The sequence below is a fragment of the Hyla sarda genome, chromosome 1 (genome assembly GCF_029499605.1).
Source record: "Hyla sarda isolate aHylSar1 chromosome 1, aHylSar1.hap1, whole genome shotgun sequence".
Classification (NCBI taxonomy): Eukaryota; Metazoa; Chordata; class Amphibia; order Anura; family Hylidae; genus Hyla; species Hyla sarda.
This window is the reverse complement of record NC_079189.1, coordinates 261,414,315-261,438,481: the sequence shown is the minus strand read 5'-3', so window position 1 is coordinate 261,438,481 and position 24,167 is coordinate 261,414,315. Positions and strand designations below refer to the sequence as shown.

Here is a 24,167-nt window from a genome sequence, read left to right as displayed (position 1 = left end):
AATCCCCAGCCAGTCTCCCATGCCAGTACTTTCCGGGCCCTAAGCTGGATAGCAGTTTGCGATCTGACGAGAGCAGGCGCGTTCAGCTTAGGATGGCCATTGACAGCTTCATGCTTTTTATACTGTGCATTTAAGCATCAATAAATCCTTTTCGGAATCGGAACAGAAGGCGGCAACAGAGCAGAATGTCAACGGCAACCGGGATTCCCAGCCAGTCTCCCATGCCAGTACTTACCGGGCCCTAAGCTGCGTAGCAGTCTGCGGTCTGACGAGAGCAGGCGCGTTCAGCTTAGGATGGCCGTTGACATCTTCACGCCTTGTATACTGTGGATTTAAGCATCAATAAATATTTTTTTTAATCGGAGAGGAAGGCGGCAACAGAGCAAAATGTCAATAGCACCTTGGATTGCCAGCCAGTCTCCCATGCCCGTACTTGCCGGGCAGCAGTCTGCGATCTGACAAGAACAGGCACATTCAGCTTAGGATAGCCGTAGACGGCTTCACACCCTGTATACTGTGGATTTAAGCATCAATAAATCCTTTTCGGAATCGGAGCAAAATGTCTACAGAGCTACAGAGCAAAATGTCAACAACACCTGAGATTCCCAGCCAGTCTCCCACGCTGGTACTTACCGGGCCCTAAGCTGGGTAGCAGTCTGCGATCTGACGAGAGCAGGCGCGTTCAGCTTAGGATGGCCGTTGACAGCTTCACGCCCTTTATACTGTGCATTTAAGCATCAATAAATCCTTTTCCGAATCGGAGCGGAAGGCGGCAACAGTTTAAAATGTCAACTGCACCCGGGATTCCCAGCCAGTCTCCCATGCCAGTACTTACCGGGCTCTAAGCTGGGTAGCAGTCTGCTATCTGACGAGAGCAGGCGCGTTCAGCTTAGGATGGCCATTGACAGCTTTATGCTTTTTATACTGTGCATTTAAGCATCAATAAATCCTTTTCGGAATCGGAACAGAAGGCGGCAACCGAGCAAAATGTCAACTGCACCCGGGATTCCCAGCCAGTCTCCCATGCCGGTACTTACTGGGCCCTAAGCTGGGTAGCAGTCTGCGATCTGACGAGAGCAGGCGCGTTCAGCTTAGGATGGCCGTTGACATCTTCATGCCTTGTATATTGTGGATTTAAGCATCAATAAATATTTTTATTAATCGGAGAGGAAGGCGGCAACAGAGCAAAATGTCAATGGCACCTTGGATTGCCAGCCAGTCTCCCATGGCGGTATCTGCCGGGCAGCAGTCTGCGATCTGAGGAGAGCAGGCGCGTTCAGCTTAGGATGGCCGTTGACAGCTTCACGCCCTTTATACTGTGCATTTAAGCATCAATAAATCCTTTTCCGAATCGGAGCGGAAGGCGGCAACAGATTAAAATGTCAACTGCACCCGGGTTTCCCAGCCAGTCTCCCATGCTGATACTTACCAGGCCCTAAGCTGGGTAGCAGTCTGCGATCTGACGAGGGCAGGCGCGTTCAGCTTAGGATGGCTGTTGACAGCTTCACACTTTGTATACTGTGCATTTAAGCATCAATAAATCCTTTTCGGAATCGGAACGGAAGGCGGCAACAGGTTAAAATGTCAACTGCACCCGGGATTCCCAGCCAGTCTCCCATGCCAGTAATTACCGGGCCCTAAGCTGGGTAGCAGTCTGCTATCTGACGAGAGCAGGCGCGTTCAGCTTAGGATGGCCGTTGACATCTTCACGCCTTGTATATTGTGGATTTAAGCATCAATAAATATTTTTATTAATCGGAGAGGAAGGCGGCAACAGAGCAAAATGTCAATCTCACCTTGGATTGCCAGCCAGTCTCCCATGGCGGTATCTGCCGGGCAGCAGTCTGCGATCTGAGGAGAGCAGGCACGTTCAGGCTTAGGATGGCCGTTGACAGCTTTACACCCTGTATATTGTGGATTTAAGCATCAATAAATCCTTTCCGAATCGGAGCGGAAGGCGGCAACAGATTAAAATGTCAACTGCACCCGGGATTCCTAGCCAGTCTCCCATGCTGGTACTTACCAGGCCCTAAGCTGGGTAGCAGTCTGCGATCTGACGAGAGCAGGCGCGTTCAGCTTAGGATGGCCGTTGACAGCTTCACACCCTGTATACTGTGGATTTAAGCATCAATAAATCCTTTTCGGAATCGGAGCGTAAGGCGGCAACAGATTAAAATGTCAACTGCACTCGGGATTCCCAGCCAGTCTCCCATGCTGGTACTTACCGGGCCCTAAGCTGGGTAGCAGTCTGCGATCTGACGTGAGCAGGCGCGTTCAGCTTAGGTTGGCCGTTGACATCTTCTCGTCCTTTATACTGTGCATTTAAGCATCAATAAATCCTTTTCGGAATCGGAACGGAAGGCGGCAACAGAGCAAAATGTCAACGGCAGCCGTTATTCCCAGCCAGTGTCCCATGCCGGTACTTACCGGGCCCTAAGATCTGTACCAGTCTGCGATCTAACGAGAGCAGGCGCGTTAAGCTTAGGATGTCCGTCGACAGCTTCACACCTTGTATACTGTGGATTTAAGCATCAATAAATTATTTTCGGAATCGGAGCGGAAGGCAGCAATAGAGCAAAATGTCAACGGCACCCGGGATTCCCAGCCAGTCTCCCATGCCAGTACTTACCGGGCCCTAAGCTGGGTAGCAGTCTGCGATCTGACGAGAGCAGGGGCGTTCAGCTTAGGATGGCGGTTGACATCTTCATGCCTTGTATACTGTAGATTTAAGCATCAATAAAAAAAAATTTTAATCGGAGAGGAAGGCGGCAACAGATCAAAATGTCAATAGCACCTTGGATTGCCAGCCAGTCTCCCATGCCCGTACTTGCCGGGCAGCAGTCTGCGATCTGACAAGAACAGGCACATTCAGCTTAGGATAGCCGTAGACGGCTTCACACCCTGTATATTGTGGATTTAAGCATCAATAAATCCTTTTCCGAATCGGAGCAAAATGTCTACAGAGCTACAGAGCAAAATGTCAACAACACCTGAGATTCCCAGCCAGTCTCCCATGCTGGTACTTACCAGGCCCTAAGCTGGGTAGCAGTCTGCGATCTGACGAGAGCAGGCGCGTTCAGCTTAGGATGGCCGTTGACAGCTTCACACCTTGTATACTGTGGATTTAAGCATCAATAAATCCTTTTCGGAATCGGAACGGAAGGCGGCAACAGAGCAACAGAGCAAAATGTCATCGGCACCCGGGATTCCCAGCCAGAGTCCCATGCCGGTACTTACCGGGCCCTAAGATCTGTACCAGTCTGCGATCTGACGAGAGCAGGCGCGTTAAGCTTAGGATGGCCGTCGACAGCTTCACACCTTGTATACTGTGGATTTAAGCATCAATAAATTCTTTTCGGAATCGGAGCGGAAGGCAGCAATAGAGCAAAATGTCAACGGCACCAGGGATTCCCAGCCAGTCTCCCATGCCAGTAATTACCGGGCCCAAAGCTGGGTAGCAGTCTGCTATCTGACGAGAGCAGGCGCGTTCAGCTTAGGATGGCCATTGACAGCTTTATGCTTTTTATACTGTTCATTTAAGCATCAATAAATCCTTTTCGGAATCGGAACAGAAGGCGGCAACAGAGCAAAATGTCAACTGCACCGGGGATTCCCAGCCAGTCTCCCATTACTGGGCCCTAAGCTGGGTATCAGTCTGCGATCTGACGAGAGCAGGCGCGTTCAGCTTAGGATGGCCGTTGACATCTTCACGCCTTGTATATTGTGGATTTAAGCATCAATAAATATTTTTATTAATCGGAGAGGAAGGCGGCAACAGAGCAAAATGTCAATGGCACCTTGGATTGCCAGCCAGTCTCCCATGGCGGTATCTGCCGGGCAGCAGTCTGCGATCTGAGGAGAGCAGGCACGTTCAGGCTTAGGATGGCCGTTGACAGCTTCACACCCTGTATATTGTGGATTTAAGCATCAATAAATCCTTTTCCGAATCGGAGCGGAAGGCGGCAACAGATTAAAATGTCAACTGCACCCGGGATTCCCAGCCAGTCTCCCATGCTGGTACTTACCAGGCCCTAAGCTGGGTAGCAGTCTGCGATCTGACGAGAGCAGGCGCGTTCAGCTTAGGATGGCCGTTGACAGCTTCACACTTTGTAAACTGTGGATTTAAGCATCAATAAATAATTTTCGGAATCGGAGCAAAATGTCAACTGCACTCGGGATTCCCAGCCAGTCTCCCATGCTGGTACTTACCGGGCCCTAAGCTGGGTAGCAGTCTGCGATCTGACGTGAGCAGGCGCGTTCAGCTTAGGTTGGCCGTTGACATCTTCTCGTCCTTTATACTGTGCATTTAAGCATCAATAAATCCTTTTCGGAATCGGAACGGAAGGCGGCAACAGAGCAAAATGTCAACGGCAGCCGTTATTCCCAGCCAGTGTCCCATGCCGGTACTTACCGGGCCCTAAGATCTGTACCAGTCTGCGATCTAACGAGAGCAGGCGCGTTAAGCTTAGGATGTCCGTCGACAGCTTCACACCTTGTATACTGTGGATTTAAGCATCAATAAATTATTTTCGGAATCGGAGCGGAAGGCAGCAATAGAGCAAAATGTCAACGGCACCCGGGATTCCCAGCCAGTCTCCCATGCCAGTACTTACCGGGCCCTAAGCTGGGTAGCAGTCTGCGATCTGACGAGAGCAGGGGCGTTCAGCTTAGGATGGCGGTTGACATCTTCATGCCTTGTATACTGTAGATTTAAGCATCAATAAAAAAAAATTTTAATCGGAGAGGAAGGCGGCAACAGATCAAAATGTCAATAGCACCTTGGATTGCCAGCCAGTCTCCCATGCCCGTACTTGCCGGGCAGCAGTCTGCGATCTGACAAGAACAGGCACATTCAGCTTAGGATAGCCGTAGACGGCTTCACACCCTGTATATTGTGGATTTAAGCATCAATAAATCCTTTTCCGAATCGGAGCAAAATGTCTACAGAGCTACAGAGCAAAATGTCAACAACACCTGAGATTCCCAGCCAGTCTCCCATGCTGGTACTTACCAGGCCCTAAGCTGGGTAGCAGTCTGCAATCTGACGAGAGCAGGCGCGTTCAGCTTAGGATGGCCGTTGACAGCTTCACACCTTGTATACTGTGGATTTAAGCATCAATAAATCCTTTTCGGAATCGGAACGGAAGGCGGCAACAGAGCAAAATGTCATCGGCACCCGGGATTCCCAGCCAGAGTCCCATGCCGGTACTTACCGGGCCCTAAGATCTGTACCAGTCTGCGATCTGACGAGAGCAGGCGCGTTAAGCTTAGGATGGCCGTCGACAGCTTCACACCTTGTATACTGTGGATTTAAGCATCAATAAATTCTTTTCGGAATCGGAGCGGAAGGCAGCAATAGAGCAAAATGTCAACGGCACCAGGGATTCCCAGCCAGTCTCCCATGCCAGTAATTACCGGGCCCAAAGCTGGGTAGCAGTCTGCTATCTGACGAGAGCAGGCGCGTTCAGCTTAGGATGGCCATTGACAGCTTTATGCTTTTTATACTGTTCATTTAAGCATCAATAAATCCTTTTCGGAATCGGAACAGAAGGCGGCAACAGAGCAAAATGTCAACTGCACCGGGGATTCCCAGCCAGTCTCCCATTACTGGGCCCTAAGCTGGGTAGCAGTCTGCGATCTGACGAGAGCAGGCGCGTTCAGCTTAGGATGGCCGTTGACATCTTCACGCCTTGTATATTGTGGATTTAAGCATCAATAAATATTTTTATTAATCGGAGAGGAAGGCGGCAACAGAGCAAAATGTCAATGGCACCTTGGATTGCCAGCCAGTCTCCCATGGCGGTATCTGCCGGGCAGCAGTCTGCGATCTGAGGAGAGCAGGCACGTTCAGGCTTAGGATGGCCGTTGACAGCTTCACATTCTGTATATTGTGGATTTAAGCATCAATAAATCCTTTTCCGAATCGGAGCGGAAGGCGGCAACAGATTAAAATGTCAACTGCACCCGGGATTCCCAGCCAGTCTCCCATGCTGGTACTTACCAGGCCCTAAGCTGGGTAGCAGTCTGCGATCTGACGAGAGCAGGCGCGTTCAGCTTAGGATGGCAGTTGACAGCTTCACACTTTGTAAACTGTGGATTTAAGCATCAATAAATAATTTTCGGAATCGGAGCAAAATGTCAACTGCACTCGGGATTCCCAGCCAGTCTCCCATGCTGGTACTTACCAGGGCCGAAGCTGGGTAGCAGTCTGCGATCTGACGAAAACAGACGCATTCAGCTTAGGATGGCCGTAGACATCTTCACACCCTGTATACTGTGGATTTAAGCATCAATAAATCCTTTTCAGAATCGGAGCGTAAGGCGGCAACAGAGCAAAATGTCAACGACACCTGGGATTCCCAGCCAGTCTCCCATGCTGGTACTTACCGGGCCCTAAGCTGGGTAGCAGTCTGCGATCTGACGAGAGCAGGCGCGTTCAGCTTAGGATGGCCGTTGACAGTTTCACGCCCTTTATACTGTGCATTTAAGCATCAATAAATCCTTTTCCAAATCGGAGCGGAAGGCGGCAACAGATTAAAATGTCAACTGCACCCGGGATTCCCAGCCAGTCTCCCATGCTGGTTCTTACCAGGCCCTAAGCTGGGTAGCAGTCTGCGATCTGACGAGAGCAGGCGCGTTCAGCTTAGGATGGCCGTTGACAGCTTCTTGCCCTTTATACTGTGCATTTAAGCATCAATAAATTTTTTTCGGAATCGGAACGGAAGGCGGCAACAGAGCAAAATGTCAACGGCAGCCGGGATTTTCAGCCAGTCTCCCATGCCAGTACTTACCAGGCCCTAAGCTGGGTAGCAGTCTGCGATCTGACGAGAGCAGGCGCGTTCAGCTTAGGATGGCCCTTGACATTTTCACGCCTTGTATACTGTGGATTTAAGCATCAATATATTTTTTTTTTAATCGGAGAGGAAGGCGGCAACAGATCAAAATGTCAATAGCACCTTGGATTGCCAGCCAGTCTCCCATGCCCGTACTTGCCGGACAGCAGTCTGCGATCTGACAAGATCAGGCGCATTCAGCTTAGGATAGCCGTAGACGGCTTCACACCATGTATATTGTGGATTTAAGCATCAATAAATCCTTTTCGGAATCGGAGCGGAAGGCGGCAACAGATTAAAATGTCAACTGCACCCGGGATTCCCAGCCAGTCTCCCATGCTGGTACTTACCAGGCCCTAAGCTGGGTAGCAGTCTGCAATCTGACGAGAGCAGGCGCGTTCAGCTTAGGATGGCCGTTGACAGCTTCACACTTTGTAAACTGTGGATTTAAGCATCAATAAATAATTTTCGGAATCGGAACGGAAGGCGGCAACAGAGCAAAATGTCAACGGCAGCCGGGATTCCCAGCCAGTCTCCCATGCCAGTACTTACCGGGCCCTAAGATCTGTACCACTCTGCGATCTGACGAGAGCAGGCGCGTTAAGCTTAGGATGGCCGTCGACAGCTTCACACCTTGTATACTGTGGATTTAAGCATCAATAAATTATTTTCGGAATCGGAGCGGAAGGCAGCAATAGAGCAAAATGTCAACGGCACCCGGGATTCCCAGTCAGTCTCCCATGCCAGTACTTTCCGGGCCCTAAGCTGGATAGCAGTTTGCGATCTGACGAGAGCAGGCGCGTTCAGATTAGGATGGCCATTGACAGCTTCATGCTTTTTATACTGTGCATTTAAGCATCAATAAATCCTTTTCGGAATCGGAGAGGAAGGCGGCAACAGAGCAAAATGTCAACGGCAACCGGGATTCCCAGCCAGTCTCCCATGCCAGTACTTACCGGGCCCTAAGCTGCGTAGCAGTCTGCGGTCTGACGAGAGCAGGCGCGTTCAGCTTAGGATGGCCGTTGACATCTTCACGCCTTGTATACTGTGGATTTAAGCATCAATAAATATTTTTTTTAATCGGAGAGGAAGGCGGCAACAGAGCAAAATGTCAATAGCACCTTGGATTGCCAGCCAGTCTCCCATGCCCGTACTTGCCGGGCAGCAGTCTGCGATCTGACAAGAACAGGCACATTCAGCTTAGGATAGCCGTAGACGGCTTCACACCCTGTATACTGTGGATTTAAGCATCAATAAATCCTTTTCGGAATCGGAGCAAAATGTCTACAGAGCTACAGAGCAAAATGTCAACAACACCTGAGATTCCCAGCCAGTCTCCCACGCTGGTACTTACCGGGCCCTAAGCTGGGAAGCAGTCTGCGATCTGACGAAAGCAGGCGCGTTCAGCTTAGGATGGCCGTTGACAGCTTCACGCCCTTTATACTGTGCATTTAAGCATCAATAAATCCTTTTCCGAATCGGAGCGGAAGGCGGCAACAGATTAAAGTGTCAACTGCACCCGGGATTCCCAGCCAGTCTCCCATGCCAGTACTTACCGGGCCCTAAGCTGGGTAGCAGTCTGCTATCTGACGAGAGCAGGCGCGTTCAGCTTAGGATGGCCATTGACAGCTTTATGCTTTTTATACTGTGCATTTAAGCATCAATAAATCCTTTTCGGAATCGGAACAGAAGGCGGCAACCGAGCAAAATGTCAACTGCACCCGGGATTCCCAGCCAGTCTCCCATGCTGGTACTTACTGGGCCCTAAGCTGGGTAGCAGTCTGCGATCTGACGAGAGCAGGCGCGTTCAGCTTAGGATGGCCGTTGACATCTTCACGCCTTGTATATTGTGGATTTAAGCATCAATAAATATTTTTATTAATCGGAGAGGAAGGCGGCAACAGAGCAAAATGTCAATGGCACCTTGGATTGCCAGTCAGTCTCCCATGGCGGTATCTGCCGGGCAGCAGTCTGCGATCTGAGGAGAGCAGGCACGTTCAGGCTTAGGATGGCCGTTGACAGCTTCACACCCTGTATATTGTGGATTTAAGCATCAATAAATCCTTTTCCGAATCGGAGCGGAAGGCGGCAACAGATTAAAATGTCAACTGCACCCGGGATTCCCAGCCAGTCTCCCATGCTGGTACTTACCAGGCCCTAAGCTGGGTAGCAGTCTGCGATCTGACGAGAGCAGGCGCGTTCAGCTTAGGATGGCCGTTGACAGCTTCACAATTTGTAAACTGTGGATTTAAGCATCAATAAATAATTTTCGGAATCGGAGCAAAATGTCAACTGCACTCGGGATTCCCAGCCAGTCTCCCATGCTGGTACTTACCAGGCCCGAAGCTGGGTAGCAGTCTGCGATCTGACGAAAACAGGCGCATTCAGCTTAGGATGGCCGTAGACATCTTCACACCCTGTATACTGTGGATTTAAGCATCAATAAATCCTTTTCGGAATCGGAGCGTAAGGCGGCAACAGAGCAAAATGTCAACGACACCTGGGATTCCCAGCCAGTCTCCCATGCTGGTACTTACCGGGCCCTAAGCTGGGTAGCAGTCTGCGATCTGACGAGAGCAGGCGCGTTCAGCTTAGGATGGCCGTTGACAGCTTCTCGCCCTTTATACTGTGCATTTAAGTATCAATAAATTTTTTTCGGAATCGGAACGGAAGGCGGCAACAGAGCAAAATGTCAACGGCAGCCGCGATTTTCAGCCAGTCTCCCATGCCAGTACTTACCGGGCCCTAAGCTGGGTAGCAGTCTGCGATCTGACGAGAGCAGGCGCGTTCAGCTTAGGATGGCCATCGACAGCTTCACACCTTGTATACTGTGGATTTAAGCATCAATAAATTATTTTTGGAATCGGAGCAGAAGGCAGCAATAGAGCAAAATGTCAACGGCACCTGGGATTCCCAGCCAGTCTCCCATGCCAGTACTTACCGGGCCCTAAGCTGGGGAGCAGTCTGCGATCTGACGAGAGCAGGCGCGTTCAGCTTAGGATGGCCGTTGACATCTTCACGCCTTGTATACTGTGGATTTAAGCATCAATAAATTTTTTTTTTAATCGGAGAGGAAGGCGGCAACAGATCAAAATGTCAATAGCACCTTGGATTGCCAGCCAGTCTCCCATGCCCGTACTTGCCGGGCAGCAGTCTGCGATCTGACAAGAACAGGCGCATTCAGCTTAGGATAGCCGTAGACGGCTTCACACCCTGTATATTGTGGATTTAAGCATCAATAAATCCTTTTCGGAATCGGAGCGGAAGGCGGCAACAGATTAAAATGGCAACTGCACCCGGGATTCCCAGCCAGTCTCCCATGCTGGTACTTACCAGGCCCTAAGCTGGGTAGCAGTCTGCAATCTGACGAGAGCAGGCGCATTCAGCTTAGGATGGCCGTTGACAGCTTCACACTTTGTATACTGTGCATTTAAGCATCAATAAATCCTTTTCGGAATCGGAACGGAAGGCGGCAACAGAGCAAAATGTGAACGGCAGCCGGGATTCCCAGCCAGTGTCCCATGCCGGTACTTACCGGGCCCTAAGATCTGTACCAGTCTGCGATCTGACAAGAGCAGGCGCGTTAACTTAGGATGGCCGTCAACAGCTTCACACCTTGTATACTGTGGATTTAAGCATCAATAAATTATTTTCGGAATCGGAGCGGAAGGCAGCAATAGAGCAAAATGTCAACGGCACCCGGGATTCCCAGCCAGTCTCCCATGCCAGTACTTACCGGGCCCTAAGCTGGGTAGCAGTCTGCAATCTGACGAGAGCAGGCGCGTTCAGCTTAGGATGGCCGTTGACATCTTCACGCCTTGTATACTGTGGATTTAAGCATCAATAAAAAAAATTTTAATCGGAGAGGAAGGCGGCAACAGATCAAAATGTCAATAGCACCTTGGATTGCCAGCCAGTCTCCCATGCCCGTACTTGCCGGGCAGCAGTCTGCGATCTGACAAGAACAGGCGCATTCAGCTTAGGATGGCCATTGACAGCTTCGTTATTATTATACTGTGCATTTAAGCATCAATAAATCCTTTTCCGAATCGGAGCGGAAGGCGGCAACAGATTAAAATGTCAACTGCACCCGGGATTCCCAGCCAGTCTCCCATGCTGGTACTTACCAGGCCCTAAGCTGGGTAGCAGTCTGCAATCTGACGAGAGCAGGCGCGTTCAGCTTAGGATGGCCATTGACAGATTTATGCTTTTTATACTGTGCATTTAAGCATCAATAAATCCTTTTCGGAATCGGAACGGAAGGCGGCAACAGAGCAAAATGACAACTGCACCCGGGATTCCCAGCCAGTCTCCCATGCCGGTACTTACTGGGCCCTAAGCTGGGTAGCAGTCTGCGATCTGACGAGAGCAGGCGCGTTCAGCTTAGGATGGCCGTTGACATCTTCACGCCTTGTATATTGTGGATTTAAGCATCAATAAATATTTTTATTAATCGGAGAGGAAGGCGGCAACAGAGCAAAATGGCAATGGCACCTTGGATTGCCAGCCAGTCTCCCATGCCGGTATCTGCCGGGCAGCAGTCTGCGATCTGAGGAGAGCAGGCACGTTCAGGCTTAGGATGGCCGTTGACAGCTTCACACCCTGTACATTGTGGATTTAAGCATCAATAAATCCTTTTCCGAATCGGACCGGAAGGCGGCAACAGATTAAAATGTCAACTGCACCCGGGATTCCCAGCCAGTCTACCATGCTGGTACTTACCAGGCCCTAAGCTGGGTAGCAGTCTGCGATCTGACGAGAGCAGGCGCGTTCAGCTTAGGATGGCCGTTGACAGCTTCACACTTTGTAAACTGTGGATTTAAGCATCAATAAATAATTTTCGGAATCGGAGCAAAATGTCAACGACACCTGCGATTCCCAGCCAGTCTCCCATGCTGGTACTTACCAGGCCCTAAGCTGGGTAGCAGTCTGCAATCTGACGAGAGCAGGCGCGTTCAGCTTAGGATGGCCGTTGACATCTTCACGCCTTGTATACTGTGGATTTAAGCATCAATAAATTATTTTCGGAATCGGAGCGGAAGGCAGCAATGGAGCAAAATGTCAACGGCACCCGGGATTCCCAGCCAGTCTCCCATGCCAGTACTTACCGGGCCCTAAGCTGGGTAGCAGTCTGCAATCTGACGAGAGCAGGCGCGTACAGCTTAGGATGGCCGTTGACATCTTCATGCCTTGTATACTGTGGATTTAAGCATCAATAAAAAAAAATTTTAATCGGAGAAGAAGGCGGCAACAGATCAAAATGTCAATAGCACCTTGGATTGCCAGCCAGTCTCCCATGCCCGTACTTGCCGGGCAGCAGTCTGCGATCTGACAAGAACAGGCGCATTCAGCTTAGGATGGCCATTGACAGCTTCTTTATTATTATACTGTGCATTTAAGCATCAATAAATCCTTTTCCGAATCGGAGCGGAAGGCGGCAACAGATTAAAATGTCAACTGCACCCGGGATTCCCAGCCAGTCTCCCATGCTGGTACTTACCAGGCCCTAAGCTGGGTAGCAGTCTGCAATCTGACGAGAGCAGGCGCGTTCAGCTTAGGATGGCCATTGACAGATTTATGCTTTTTATACTGTGCATTTAAGCATCAATAAATCCTTTTCGGAATCGGAACGGAAGGCGGCAACAGAGCAAAATGACAACTGCACCCGGGATTCCCAGCCAGTCTCCCATGCCGGTACTTACTGGGCCCTAAGCTGGGTAGCAGTCTGCGATCTGACGAGAGCAGGCGCGTTCAGCTTAGGATGGCCGTTGACATCTTCACGCCTTGTATATTGTGGATTTAAGCATCAATAAATATTTTTATTAATCGGAGAGGAAGGCGGCAACAGAGCAAAATGGCAATGGCACCTTGGATTGCCAGCCAGTCTCCCATGCCGGTATCTGCCGGGCAGCAGTCTGCGATCTGAGGAGAGCAGGCACGTTCAGGCTTAGGATGGCCGTTGACAGCTTCACACCCTGTACATTGTGGATTTAAGCATCAATAAATCCTTTTCCGAATCGGACCGGAAGGCGGCAACAGATTAAAATGTCAACTGCACCCGGGATTCCCAGCCAGTCTACCATGCTGGTACTTACCAGGCCCTAAGCTGGGTAGCAGTCTGCGATCTGACGAGAGCAGGCGCGTTCAGCTTAGGATGGCCGTTGACAGCTTCACACTTTGTAAACTGTGGATTTAAGCATCAATAAATAATTTTCGGAATCGGAGCAAAATGTCAACGACACCTGCGATTCCCAGCCAGTCTCCCATGCTGGTACTTACCAGGCCCTAAGCTGGGTAGCAGTCTGCGATCTGACGAGAGCAGGCGCGTTCAGCTTAGGATGGCCGTTGACAGCTTTTCGCCCTTTATACTGTGCATTTAAGCTTCAATAAATCCTTTTCGGAATCGGAACGGAAGGCGGCAACAGAGCAAAATGTCAACGACACCTGGGATTCCCAGCCAGTCTCCCATGCCAGTACTTACCGGGCCCTAAGATCTGTACCAGTCTGCGATCTGACGAGAGCAGGCGCGTTAAGCTTAGGATGGCCGTCGACAGCTTCACACCTTGTATACTGTGGATTTAAGCATCAATAAATTATTTTCGGAATTGGAGCGGAAGGCAGCAATAGAGCAAAATGTCAACGGCAACCGGGATTCCCAGCCAGTCTCCCATGCCAGTACTTACCGGGCCCTAAGCTGGATAGCAGTTTGCGATCTGACGAGAGCAGGCGCGTTCAGCTTAGGATGGCCATTGACAGCTTCATGCTTTTTATACTGTGTATTTAACCCCTTCAGGACGGAGCCCATTTTGGCCTTAAGGACCGGAGCGTTTTTTGCACATCTGACCACTGTCACTTTAAACATTAATAACTCTGGAATGCTTTTAGTTATCATTCTGATTCCGAGATTGTTTTTTCGTGACATATTCTACTTTAACATAGTGGTAAATTTTTGTCGATACTTGCATCCTTTCTTGGTGAAAAATCCGTAAATTTGATGAAAAATTTGAAAATTTTGCATTTTTCTAACTTTGAAGCTCTCTGCTTGTAAGGAAAATGGATATTACGAATAATTTTTTTTTTTGTTCACATATACAATATGTCTACTTTATGTTTGCATCATAAAATTGATGAGTTTTTACTTTTGGAAGACACCAGAGGGCTTCAACGGTCAGCAGCAATTTTCCGATTTTTCACAAAATTTTCAAACTCAGTATTTTTCAGGGACCAGTTCAGGTTTGAAGTGGATTTGAAGGGTCTTCATATTAGAAATACCCCATAAATGACCCCATTATAAAAACTACACCCCCCAAAGTATTCAAAATGACATTCAGTCAGCGTTTTAACCCTTTAGGTGTTTCACACGAATAGCAGCAAAGTGAAGGAGAAAATTCACAATCTTCATTTTTTACACTCACATGTTCTTGTAGACCCAATTTTTGAATTTTTACAAGGGGTAAAAGGACAAAATTTTTACTTGTATTTGTAGCCCAATTTCTCTCGAGTAAGGACATACCTCATATGTCTATGTAAAGTGTTCGGCGGGCGCAGTAGAGGGCTCAGAAGGGAAGGAGCGACAAGGGGATTTTGGAGAGTACGTTTTTCTGAAATGGTTTTTGGGGGGCATGTTACCTTTAGGAAGCCCTTATGGTGCCAGAACAGCAAAAAAAAAACACATGGCATACCATTTTGGAAACTAGACCCCTCGGGGAATGTAACATTGGATAAAGTGAACCTTAATACCCCACAGGTGTTTCACGACTTTTGCAAATGTAAAAAAAAAAAAATAATTTTTACCTAAAATGCTTGTTTTCCCAAAATTTTTTTATTTTTAAAAAGGGTAATAGCAGAAAATACCCCTAAAAATTTGAAGCCCAATTTCTCCCGATTCAGAAAACACCCCATATGGGGGTGAGAAGTGCTCTGCTGGCGCACTACAGGTCTCGGAAGAGAAGGAGTCACATTTGGCTTTTTGAACGCAAATTTTTCTCTGGGGGCATGCCGCATTTAGGAAGCCCCTATGGTGCCAGGACAGCAAAAAAAAAAACCACATGGCATACTATTTTGGAAACTAGACCCCTCGGGGAACGTAACAAGGGGTTAAGTGAACCTTTATACCCCACAGGTGTTTCACGACTTTTGCATATGTAAAAAAAAATTTTTTTTTTTACCTAAAATGCTTGTTTTCCCAAAAATGTTACATTTTTAAAAAGGGTAAAAGCAGAAAATACCCCCCAAAATTTGTAACACAATTTCTCCCGAGTACGGCGATACCCCATATGTGACCCTAAACTGTTGCCTTGAAATACGACAGGGCTCCAAAGTGAGAGCGCCATGCGCATTTGAGGCCTAAATTAGGGATTGCATAGGGGTGGACATTGGGAATCACTGGCGTAGAATACCCCTAACAGGGTGCCTCCAGCTGTTGCAAAACTCCCAGCATGCCTGGACAGTCAACGGCTGTCCGACAATACTGGGAGTTGTTTTGCAACAGCTGGAGGCTCCGTTCTGGAAACAGTGGCGTACCAGACGTTTTTCATTTTTATTGGGGAGGGGAGGGGGGCTGTGTAGGGGTATGTGTATATGTAGTGTTTTTTACTTTTTATTTTATTTTTTGTGGTAGTGTAGTGTAGTGTTTTTAGGGTACAGTCACACGGGCGGGGGTTCACAGTAGTTTCTCGCTGGCAATTTGAGCTGCAGCAGAAAGTTTGCGGCAGCTCAAACTTGCAGCCAGATACTTACTGCAATCCTCCGCCCATGTGAGTGTACCCTGTACATTCACATTGGGGGGGGACATCCAGCTGTTGCATAACTACAACTCCCAGCATGCCCGTTGGCTGTCGGTGACTGCTGAGAGTTGCAGTTTTGCAACAACTGTAGGCACACTGGTTATGTATCACTGAGTTTGTGACCTAACTCAGTGTTTCACAACCAGTGTGCCTCCAGCTGTTGCAAAACTACAACTCCAAGCATGTACGGTGCATGGTGTACGGTGACTGCTGAGAGTTGTAGTTTGCAACAGCTGGAGGCACACCGGTCGTGAAACACTGAGTTAGGTAAAAAAAAAACTCTGAGTTTCAAAACCAGTGTGCCTTCAGCTGTTGCAAAACTACAACTCTCAGCAGTCACCGACAGCCAACGGGCATGCTGGGAGTTGTAGTTATGCAACCAGCAGATGCACCACTACAACTCCCAGCATGCACTTTAGCTGTTTGTGCAAGCTGGGAGTTGTAGTTATACAACAGCTGAAGGTACACTTTTCCATAGAAAGAATGTGCCTCCAGCTGTTGCAAAACCATAAGTCCCAGCATGCCCATAAGGGAATGCTGGGAGTTGTGGTGGTCTGCCTCCTGCTGTTGCATAACTACAGCTCCCAGCATGCCCTTTTTGCATGCTGGGAGCTGTTGCTAAGCAACAGCAGGAGGCTGTCACTCACCTCCAACGATCCAGGCGCTGCAGGTCAGTCCCGCCGCCGCAGCTGCTCCTGGGGCCCCGATCCCAACAGGGGCGCCGGGGATCGGGGTCCCCAGCACCCGGGGTGCACGTCCCGCACCCGCTCACGTCCTCCAGAAGAGGGGCGGAGCGGGTGCGGGAGTGACACCCGCAGCAGGCGCCCTGATTGGTCGGCCGGTAATCCGGCCGACGAATCAGGGCGATCGTGAGGTGGCACCAGTGCCACCTCACCCCTGCAGGCTCTGGCTGTTCAGGGTCGTCAGAGACGGCCCCGAACAGCCAGTAATTCCGGGTCATCGGGTCACTGGAGACCCGATTGATCCGGAATCGCCGCAGATCGCTGGACTGAATTGTCCAGCGATCTGCGGCGATCGCCGACATGGGGGGGCAAAATGACCCCCCTGGGCGATATGCCGGGATGCCTGCTGAACGATTTCAGCAGGCATCTGGCTCCGGTCCCCAACCGGCTAGCGGTGGGGGCCGGAATTCCCACGGGCGTATGGATACGCCCTCGGTCCTTAAGGACTCGGGATGCAGGGCGTATCCATACGCCCTATGTCCTGAAGAGGTTAAGCATCAATAAATCCTTTTCGGAATCGGAACAGAAGGCGGCAACAGAGCAAAATGTCAACTGCACCCGGGATTCCCAGCCAGTCTCCAATACCGGTACTTACTGGGCCCTAAGCTGCGTAGCAGTCTGCGGTCTGACGAGAGCAGGCGCGTTCAGCTTAGGATGGCCGTTGACATCTTCACACCTTGTATACTGTGGATTTAAGCATCAATAAATATTTTTTTTAATCGGAGAGGAAGGCGGCAACAGAGCAAAATGTCAATAGCACCTTGGATTGCCAGCCAGTCTCCCATGCCCGTACTTGCCGGGCAGCAGTCTGCGATCTGACAAGAACAGGCACATTCAGCTTAGGATAGCCGTAGACGGCTTCACACCCTGTATACTGTGGATTTAAGCATCAATAAATCCTTTTCGGAATCGGAGCAAAATGTCTACAGAGCTACAGAGCAAAATGTCAACAACACCTGAGATTCCCAGCCAGTCTCCCACGCTGGTACTTACCGGGCCCTAAGCTGGGTAGCAGTCTGCAATCTGACGAGAGCAGGCGCGTTCAGCTTAGGATGGCCGTTGACAGCTTCATGCCCTTTATACTGTGCATTTAAGCATCAATAAATCCTTTTCCGAATCGGAGCGGAAGGCGGCAACAGATTAAAATGTCAACTGCACCCGGGATTCCCAGCCAGTCTCCCATGCTGATAATTACCAGGCCCTAAGCTGGGTAGCAGTCTGCGATCTGACGAGAGCAGGCGCGTTCAGCTTAGGATGGCCGTTGACAGCTTCACACTTTGTATACTGTGCATTTAAGCATCAATAAATCCTTTTCGGAATCGGAACGGAAGGCGGCAACAGATTAAAATGTCAACTGCACCCGGGATTCCCAGCCAGTCTCCCATGCCAGTACTTACCGGGCCCTAAGCTGGGTAGCAGTCTGCTATCTGACGTTCAGCTTAGGATGGCCATTGACAGCTTTAAGCTTGTTATACTGTGCATTTAAGCATCAATAAATCCTTTTCGGAATCGGAACAGAAGGCGGCAACAGAGCAAAACGTCAACTGCACCCGGGATTCCCAGCCAGTCTCCCATGCCGGTACTTACTGGGCCCTAATCTGGGTAGCAGTCTGCGATCTGACGAGAGCAGGCGCGTTCAGCTTAGGATGGCCGTTGACATCTTCACGCCTTGTATATTGTGGATTTAAGCATCAATAAATATTTTTATTAATCGGAGAGGAAGGCGGCAACAGAGCAAAATGTCAATGGCACCTTGGATTGCCAGCCAGTCTCCCATGCCGGTATCTGCCGGGCAGCAGTCTGCGATCTGAGGAGAGCAGGCACGTTCAGGCTTAGGATGGCCATTGACAGCTTCACACCCTGTATATTGTGGATTTAAGCATCAATAAATCCTTTTCCGAATCGGAGCGGAAGGCGGCAACAGATTAAAATGTCAACTGCACCCGGGATTCCCAGCCAGTCTCCCATGCTGTTACTTACCAGGCCCTAAGCTGGGTAGCAGTCTGCGATCTGACGAGAGCAGGCGCGTTCAGCTTAGGATGGCCGTTGACAGCTTCACACTTTGTAAACTGTGGATTTAAGCATCAATAAATAATTTTCGAAATCGGAGCAAAATGTCAACTGCACTCGGGATTCCCAGCCAGTCTCCCATGCTGGTACTTACCAGGCCCGAAGCTGGGTAGCAGTCTGCGATCTGACGAGAACAGGCGCATTCAGCTTAGGATGGCCGTAGACATCTTCACACCCTGTATACTGTGGATTTAAGCATCAATAAATCCTTTTCGGAATCGGAGCGTAAGGCGGCAACAGAGCAAAATGTCAACGACACCTGGGATTCCCAGCCAGTCTCCCATGCTGGTACTTACCGGGCCCTAAGCTGGGTAGCAGTCTGCGATTTGACGAGAGCAGGCGCGTTCAGCTTAGGATGGCCGTTGACAGCTTCACGCTTTGTATACTGCGGATTTAAGCATCAATAAATAATTTTCGGAATCGGAGCAGAAACAGAGCAAAATGTCAACTGCACCCGGGATTCCCAGCCAGTCTCCCATGCTGGTACTTACCAGGCCCGAAGCTGGGTAGCAGTCTGCGATCTGACGAGAACAGGCGCATTCAGCTTAGGATGGCCGTAGACATGTTCACACCCTGTATACTGTGGATTTAAGCATCAATAAATCATTTTCGGAATCGGAGCGTAAGGCGGCAATAGAGCAAAATGTCAACGACACCTGGGATTCCCAGCCAGTCTCCCAGGCTGGTACTTACTGGGCCCTCAGCTGGGTAGCAGTCTGCGATCTGACGAGAGCAGGCACGTTCAGCTTAGGATGGCCGTTGACAGCTTCTCGTCCTTTATACTGTGCATTTAAGCATCAATAAATCCTTTTCGGAATCGGAAACGGAAGCGGAAGGCGGCAACAGAGCAAAATGTCAACGGCAGCCGGGATTCCCAGCCAGTGTCCCATGCCGGTACTTACCGGGCCCTAAGATCTATACCAGTCTGCGATCTGACAAGAGCAGGCGCGTTAAGCTTAGGATGGCCGTCGACAGCTTCACACCTTGTATACTGTGGATTTAAACATCAATAAATTCTTTTCGGAATCGGAGCGGAAGGCAGCAATAGAGCAAAATGTCAACGGCACCCGGGATTTTCAGCCAGTCTCCCATGCCAGTACTTACCGGGCCCTAAGCTGGGTAGCAGTCTGCGATCTGACGAGAGCAGGCGCGTTCAGCTTAGGATGGCCGTCGACAACTTCACACCTTGTATACTGTGCATTTAAGCATCAATAAATCCTTTTCGGAATCGGAGAGGAAGGCGGCAACAGAGCAAAATGTCAATAGCACCTTGGATTGCCAGCCAGTCTCCCATGCTCGTACTTGCCGGGCAGCAGTCTGCGATCTGACAAGAACAGGCACATTCAGCTTAGGATAGCCGTAGACGGCTTCACACCCTGTATACTGTGGATTTAAGCATCAATAAATCCTTTTCGGAATCGGAGCGGAAGGCGGCTACAGAGCAAAATGTCAACAACACCTGGGATTCCCAGCCAGTCTCCCATGCTGGTACTTACCGGGCCATAAGCTGGGTAGCAGTCTGCGATCTGACGAGAGCAGGCGCGTTCAGCTTAGGATGGCCGTTGACAGTTTCATGCCCTTTATACTGTGCATTTAAGCATCAATAAATCCTTTTCCAAATCGGAGCGGAAGGCGGCAACAGATTAAAATGTCAACTGCACCCGGGATTCCCAGCCAGTCTCCCATGCTGGTACTTAACAGGCCCTAAGCTGGGTAGCAGTCTGCGATCTGACGAGAACAGGCGCGTTCAGCTTAGGATGGCCATTGACAGCTTTATGCTTTTTATACTGTGCATTTAAGCATCAATAAATCCTTTTCGGAATCGCAACGGAGCAAAATGTCAACTGCACCCGGGATTCCCAGCCAGTCTCCCATGCCGGTACTTACTGGGCCCTAAGCTGGGTAGCGGTCTGCGATCTGACGAGAGCAGGCGCGTTCAGCTTAGGATGGCCGTTGACATCTTCACACCTTGTATATTGTGGATTTAAGCATCAATAAATATTTTTATTAATCGGAGAGGAAGGCGGCAAGAGAGCAAAATGTCAATGGCACCTTGTATTGCCAGCCAGTCTCCCATGCCGGTAACTGCCGGGCAGCAGTCTGTGATCTGAGGAGAGCAGGCACGTTCAGGCTTAGGATGGCCGTTGACAGCTTCACACCCTGTACATTGTGGATTTAAGCATCAATAAATCCTTTTCCGAATCGGAGCGGAAGGCGGCAACAGATTAAAATGTCAACTGCACCCGGGATTCCCAGCCAGTCTCCCATGCCGGTACTTACCGGGCCTTAAGCTGGGTAGCAGTCTGCGATCTGACGAGAGCAGGCGCGTTCAGCTTAGGATGGCCGTTGACAGCTTCATGCCCTTTATACTGTGCATTTAAGCATCAATAAATCCTTTTCCGAATCGGAGCGGAAGGCGGCAACAGATTAAAATGTCAACTGCACCCGGGATTCCCAGCCAGTCTCCCATGCTGGTACTTACCAGGCCCTAAGCTGGGTAGCAGTCTGCGATCTGACGAGAGCAGGCGCGTACAGCATAGGATGGCCGTTGACAGCTTCAAACGTTGTATACTGTGCATTTAAGCATCAATAAATCCTTTTCGGAATCGGAACGGAACGGAAGTCGGCAACAGAGCAAAATGTCAACGGCAGCCGGGATTCCCAGCCAGTGTCCCATGCCGGGCCCTAAGATGGGTAGCAGTCTGCGATCTGACGAGAGCAGGCGCGTTAAGCTTAGGATGGCCGTCGACAGCCTCATGCTTTTTATACTGTGCATTTAAGCATCAATAAATCCTTTTCGGAATCGGAACGGAAGGCGGCAACAGAGCAAAATGTCAACTGCACCCGGGATTCCCAGCCAGTCTCCCATGCCGGTACTTACTGGGCCCTAAGCTGGGTAGCAGTCTGCGATCTGACGAAAGCAAGCGCGTTCAGCTTAGGATGGGCGTTGACATCTTCACGCCTTGTATATTGTGGATTTAAGCATCAATAAATATTTTTTTAATCGGAAAGGAAGGCGGCAACAGAACAAAATGTCAATGGCACCTTGGAATGCCAGCCAGTCTCCCATGCAAGTAACTGCCGGGCAGCAGTCTGCGACCTGAGGAGAGCAGGCACGTTCAGGCTTAGGATGGCCGTTGACAGCTTCACACCCTGTATATTGTGGATTTAAGCATTAATAAATCCTTTTCCGAATCGGAGCGGAAGGCGGCAACAGATTAAATTGTCAACTGCACCCGGGATTCCCAGCCAGTCTCCCATGCTGGTACTTACCAGGCCCTTAGCTGGGTAGCAGTCTGCGATCTGACGAGAGCAGGCGCGTTCAGCTTAGGATGGCCGTTGACAGCTTCACACTTTGTATACTGTGGATTTAAGCATCAATAAATAATTTTCGGAATCGGAGCAGAAACAGAGCAAAATGTCAACTGCACCCGGGATTCCCAGCCAGTCTCCCATGCTGGTACTTACCAGGCAATAAGGTGGGTAGCAGGCTGCAATCTGACAAGAGCAGGCGCGATCAGCTTAGGATGGCCGTTGACAGCTTCACACATTGTATACTGTGGATTTAAGCATCAATAAATAATTTTCGGAATCGGAGCAGAAACAGAGCAAAATGGCAACTGCACCCGGGATTCCCAGCCAGTCTCCCATGCTGGTACTTACCAGGCCCGAAGCTGGGTAGCAGTCTGCGATCTGACTAGATCAGGCGCATTAATCTCCGATTAATAAAAATATTTATTGATGCTTAAATCCACAATATACAAGGTGTGAAGATGTCAACGGCCATCCTAAGCTGAACGCGCCTGCTCTCGTCAGATCGCAGACCGCTACCCAGCTTAGGGCCCAGTAAGTACCGGCATGGGAGACTGGCTGGGAATCCCGGGTGCAGTTGACATTTTGCTCTGTTGCCGCCTTCCGTTCCGATTCCGAAAAGGATTTATTGATGCCTAAATGCACAGTATAAAAATCATGAAGCTGTCAATGGCCATCCTAAGCTGAACGCGCCTGCTCTCGTCAGATCGCAGACTGCTACCCAGCTTAGGGCCCGGTAAGTACTTGCATGGGAGACTGGCTGGGAATCCTGGTTGCCGTTGACATTTTGCTCTATTGCTGCCTTCCGCTCCGATTCCGAAAAGAATTTATTGATGCTTAAATCCACAGTATACAAGCTGTGAAGCTGTCGACGGCCATCCTAAGCTTAACGCGCCTGCTCTCGTCAGATCGCAGACTGCTACCCAGCTTAGGGCCCGGTAAGTACCAGCATGGGAGACTGGCTGGGAATCCCAGGTGTTGTTGACATTTTGCTCTGTAGCAGCCTTATGCTCCGATTCCGAAAAGGATTTATTGATGCTTAAATCCACAGTATACAGGGTGTGAAGCCGTCTACGGCTATCCTAAGCTGAATGTGCCTGTTCTTGTCAGATCGCAGACTGCTGCCCGGCAAGTACGAGCATGGGAGACTGGCTGGCAATCCAAGGTGCTATTGACATTTTGCTCTGTTGCCGCCTTCCTCTCCGATTCCGAAAAGGATTTATTGATGCTTAAATGCACAGTATAAAAAGCATGAAGCTGTCAATGGCCATCCTAAGCTGAACGTGCCTGCTCTCGTCAGATCGCAGACTGCTACCCAGCTGAGGGCCCAGTAAGTACCAGCATGGGAGACTGGCTGGGAATCCCAGGTGTCGTTGACATTTTGCTCTATTGCCGCCTTACGCTCCGATTCCGAAAATGATTTATTGATGCTTAAATCCACAGTATACAGGGTGTGAACATGTCTACGGCCATCCTAAGCTGAATGCGCCTGTTCTCGTCAGATCGCAGACTGCTACCCAGCTTCGGGCCTGGTAAGTACCAGCATGGGAGACTGGCTGGGAATCCCGGGTGCAGTTGACATTTTGCTCTGTTTCTGCTCCGATTCCGAAAATTATTTATTGATGCTTAAATCCGCAGTATACAAAGTGTGAAGCTGTCAACGGCCATCCTAAGCTGAACGCGCCTGCTCTCGTCAGATCGCAGACTGCTACCCAGCTTAGGGCCTGGTAAGTACCTGCATGGGAGACTGGCTGGGAATCCCGGGTGCAGTTGAAATTTTAATCTGTTGCCGCCTTCCGCTCCGATTCGGTAAAGGATTTATTGATGCTTAAATCCACAATGTACAGGGTGTGAAGCTGTCAACGGCCATCCTAAGCCTGAACGTGCCTGCTCTCCTCAGATCACAGACTGCTGCCCGGCAGTTACCGGCATGGGAGACTGGCTGGCAATACAAGGTGCCATTGACATTTTGCTCTGTTGCCGCCTTCCTCTCCGATTAATAAAAATATTTATTGATGCTTAAATCCACAATATACAAGGTGTGAAGATGTCAACGGCCATCCTAAGCTGAACGCGCCTGCTCTCGTCAGATCGCAGACTGCTATCCAGCTTAGGGTCCGGTAAGTACCAGCATGGGAGACTGGCTGGGAATCCCAGGTGTCGTTGACATTTTCCTCTGTTGCCGCCTTACGCTCCGATTCCGAAAAGGATTTATTGATGCTTAAATCCACAGTATACAGGGTGTGAAGATGTCTACGGCCATCCTAAGCTGAATGCGCCTGTTCTCGTCAGATCGCAGACTGCTACCCAGCTTCGGGCCTGGTAAGTACCAGCATGGGAGACTGGCTGGGAATCCCGAGTGCGGTTGACATTTTGCTCCTATTCCGAAAATTATTTATTGATGCTTAAATCCACAGTTTACA

The 24,167-nt window shown here is 49.8% G+C and overlaps 17 pseudogenes; 2 read left to right on the top strand and 15 right to left on the bottom strand.

Moving 5' to 3' along the window:
* Nucleotides 1–186: 186 nt before the first annotated feature.
* On the bottom strand, nt 187–306 carry LOC130353140 (5S ribosomal RNA; annotated as a pseudogene).
* Nucleotides 307–584: 278 nt separating this feature from the next.
* On the bottom strand, nt 585–704 carry LOC130348352 (5S ribosomal RNA; annotated as a pseudogene).
* A 2,274-nt stretch (nt 705–2,978) lies between these two features.
* On the bottom strand, nt 2,979–3,098 carry LOC130327079 (5S ribosomal RNA; annotated as a pseudogene).
* Nucleotides 3,099–3,976: 878 nt separating this feature from the next.
* Nucleotides 3,977–4,096, bottom strand: LOC130351482 (5S ribosomal RNA; annotated as a pseudogene).
* Nucleotides 4,097–5,952: 1,856 nt separating this feature from the next.
* LOC130317401 (5S ribosomal RNA) lies at nt 5,953–6,072 on the bottom strand (annotated as a pseudogene).
* A 266-nt stretch (nt 6,073–6,338) lies between these two features.
* On the bottom strand, nt 6,339–6,458 carry LOC130314314 (5S ribosomal RNA; annotated as a pseudogene).
* Nucleotides 6,459–7,740: 1,282 nt separating this feature from the next.
* On the bottom strand, nt 7,741–7,860 carry LOC130353128 (5S ribosomal RNA; annotated as a pseudogene).
* Nucleotides 7,861–8,935: 1,075 nt separating this feature from the next.
* LOC130351471 (5S ribosomal RNA) lies at nt 8,936–9,055 on the bottom strand (annotated as a pseudogene).
* Nucleotides 9,056–9,321: 266 nt separating this feature from the next.
* Nucleotides 9,322–9,441, bottom strand: LOC130314303 (5S ribosomal RNA; annotated as a pseudogene).
* Nucleotides 9,442–9,725: 284 nt separating this feature from the next.
* Nucleotides 9,726–9,845, bottom strand: LOC130335146 (5S ribosomal RNA; annotated as a pseudogene).
* Nucleotides 9,846–10,520: 675 nt separating this feature from the next.
* LOC130329936 (5S ribosomal RNA) lies at nt 10,521–10,640 on the bottom strand (annotated as a pseudogene).
* Nucleotides 10,641–11,892: 1,252 nt separating this feature from the next.
* LOC130351963 (5S ribosomal RNA) lies at nt 11,893–12,012 on the bottom strand (annotated as a pseudogene).
* A 1,051-nt stretch (nt 12,013–13,063) lies between these two features.
* On the bottom strand, nt 13,064–13,183 carry LOC130346649 (5S ribosomal RNA; annotated as a pseudogene).
* Nucleotides 13,184–19,879: 6,696 nt separating this feature from the next.
* On the bottom strand, nt 19,880–19,999 carry LOC130347285 (5S ribosomal RNA; annotated as a pseudogene).
* Nucleotides 20,000–20,663: 664 nt separating this feature from the next.
* On the bottom strand, nt 20,664–20,783 carry LOC130347377 (5S ribosomal RNA; annotated as a pseudogene).
* A 1,626-nt stretch (nt 20,784–22,409) lies between these two features.
* Nucleotides 22,410–22,529, top strand: LOC130322336 (5S ribosomal RNA; annotated as a pseudogene).
* Nucleotides 22,530–23,793: 1,264 nt separating this feature from the next.
* On the top strand, nt 23,794–23,913 carry LOC130352092 (5S ribosomal RNA; annotated as a pseudogene).
* Nucleotides 23,914–24,167: the final 254 nt, after the last annotated feature.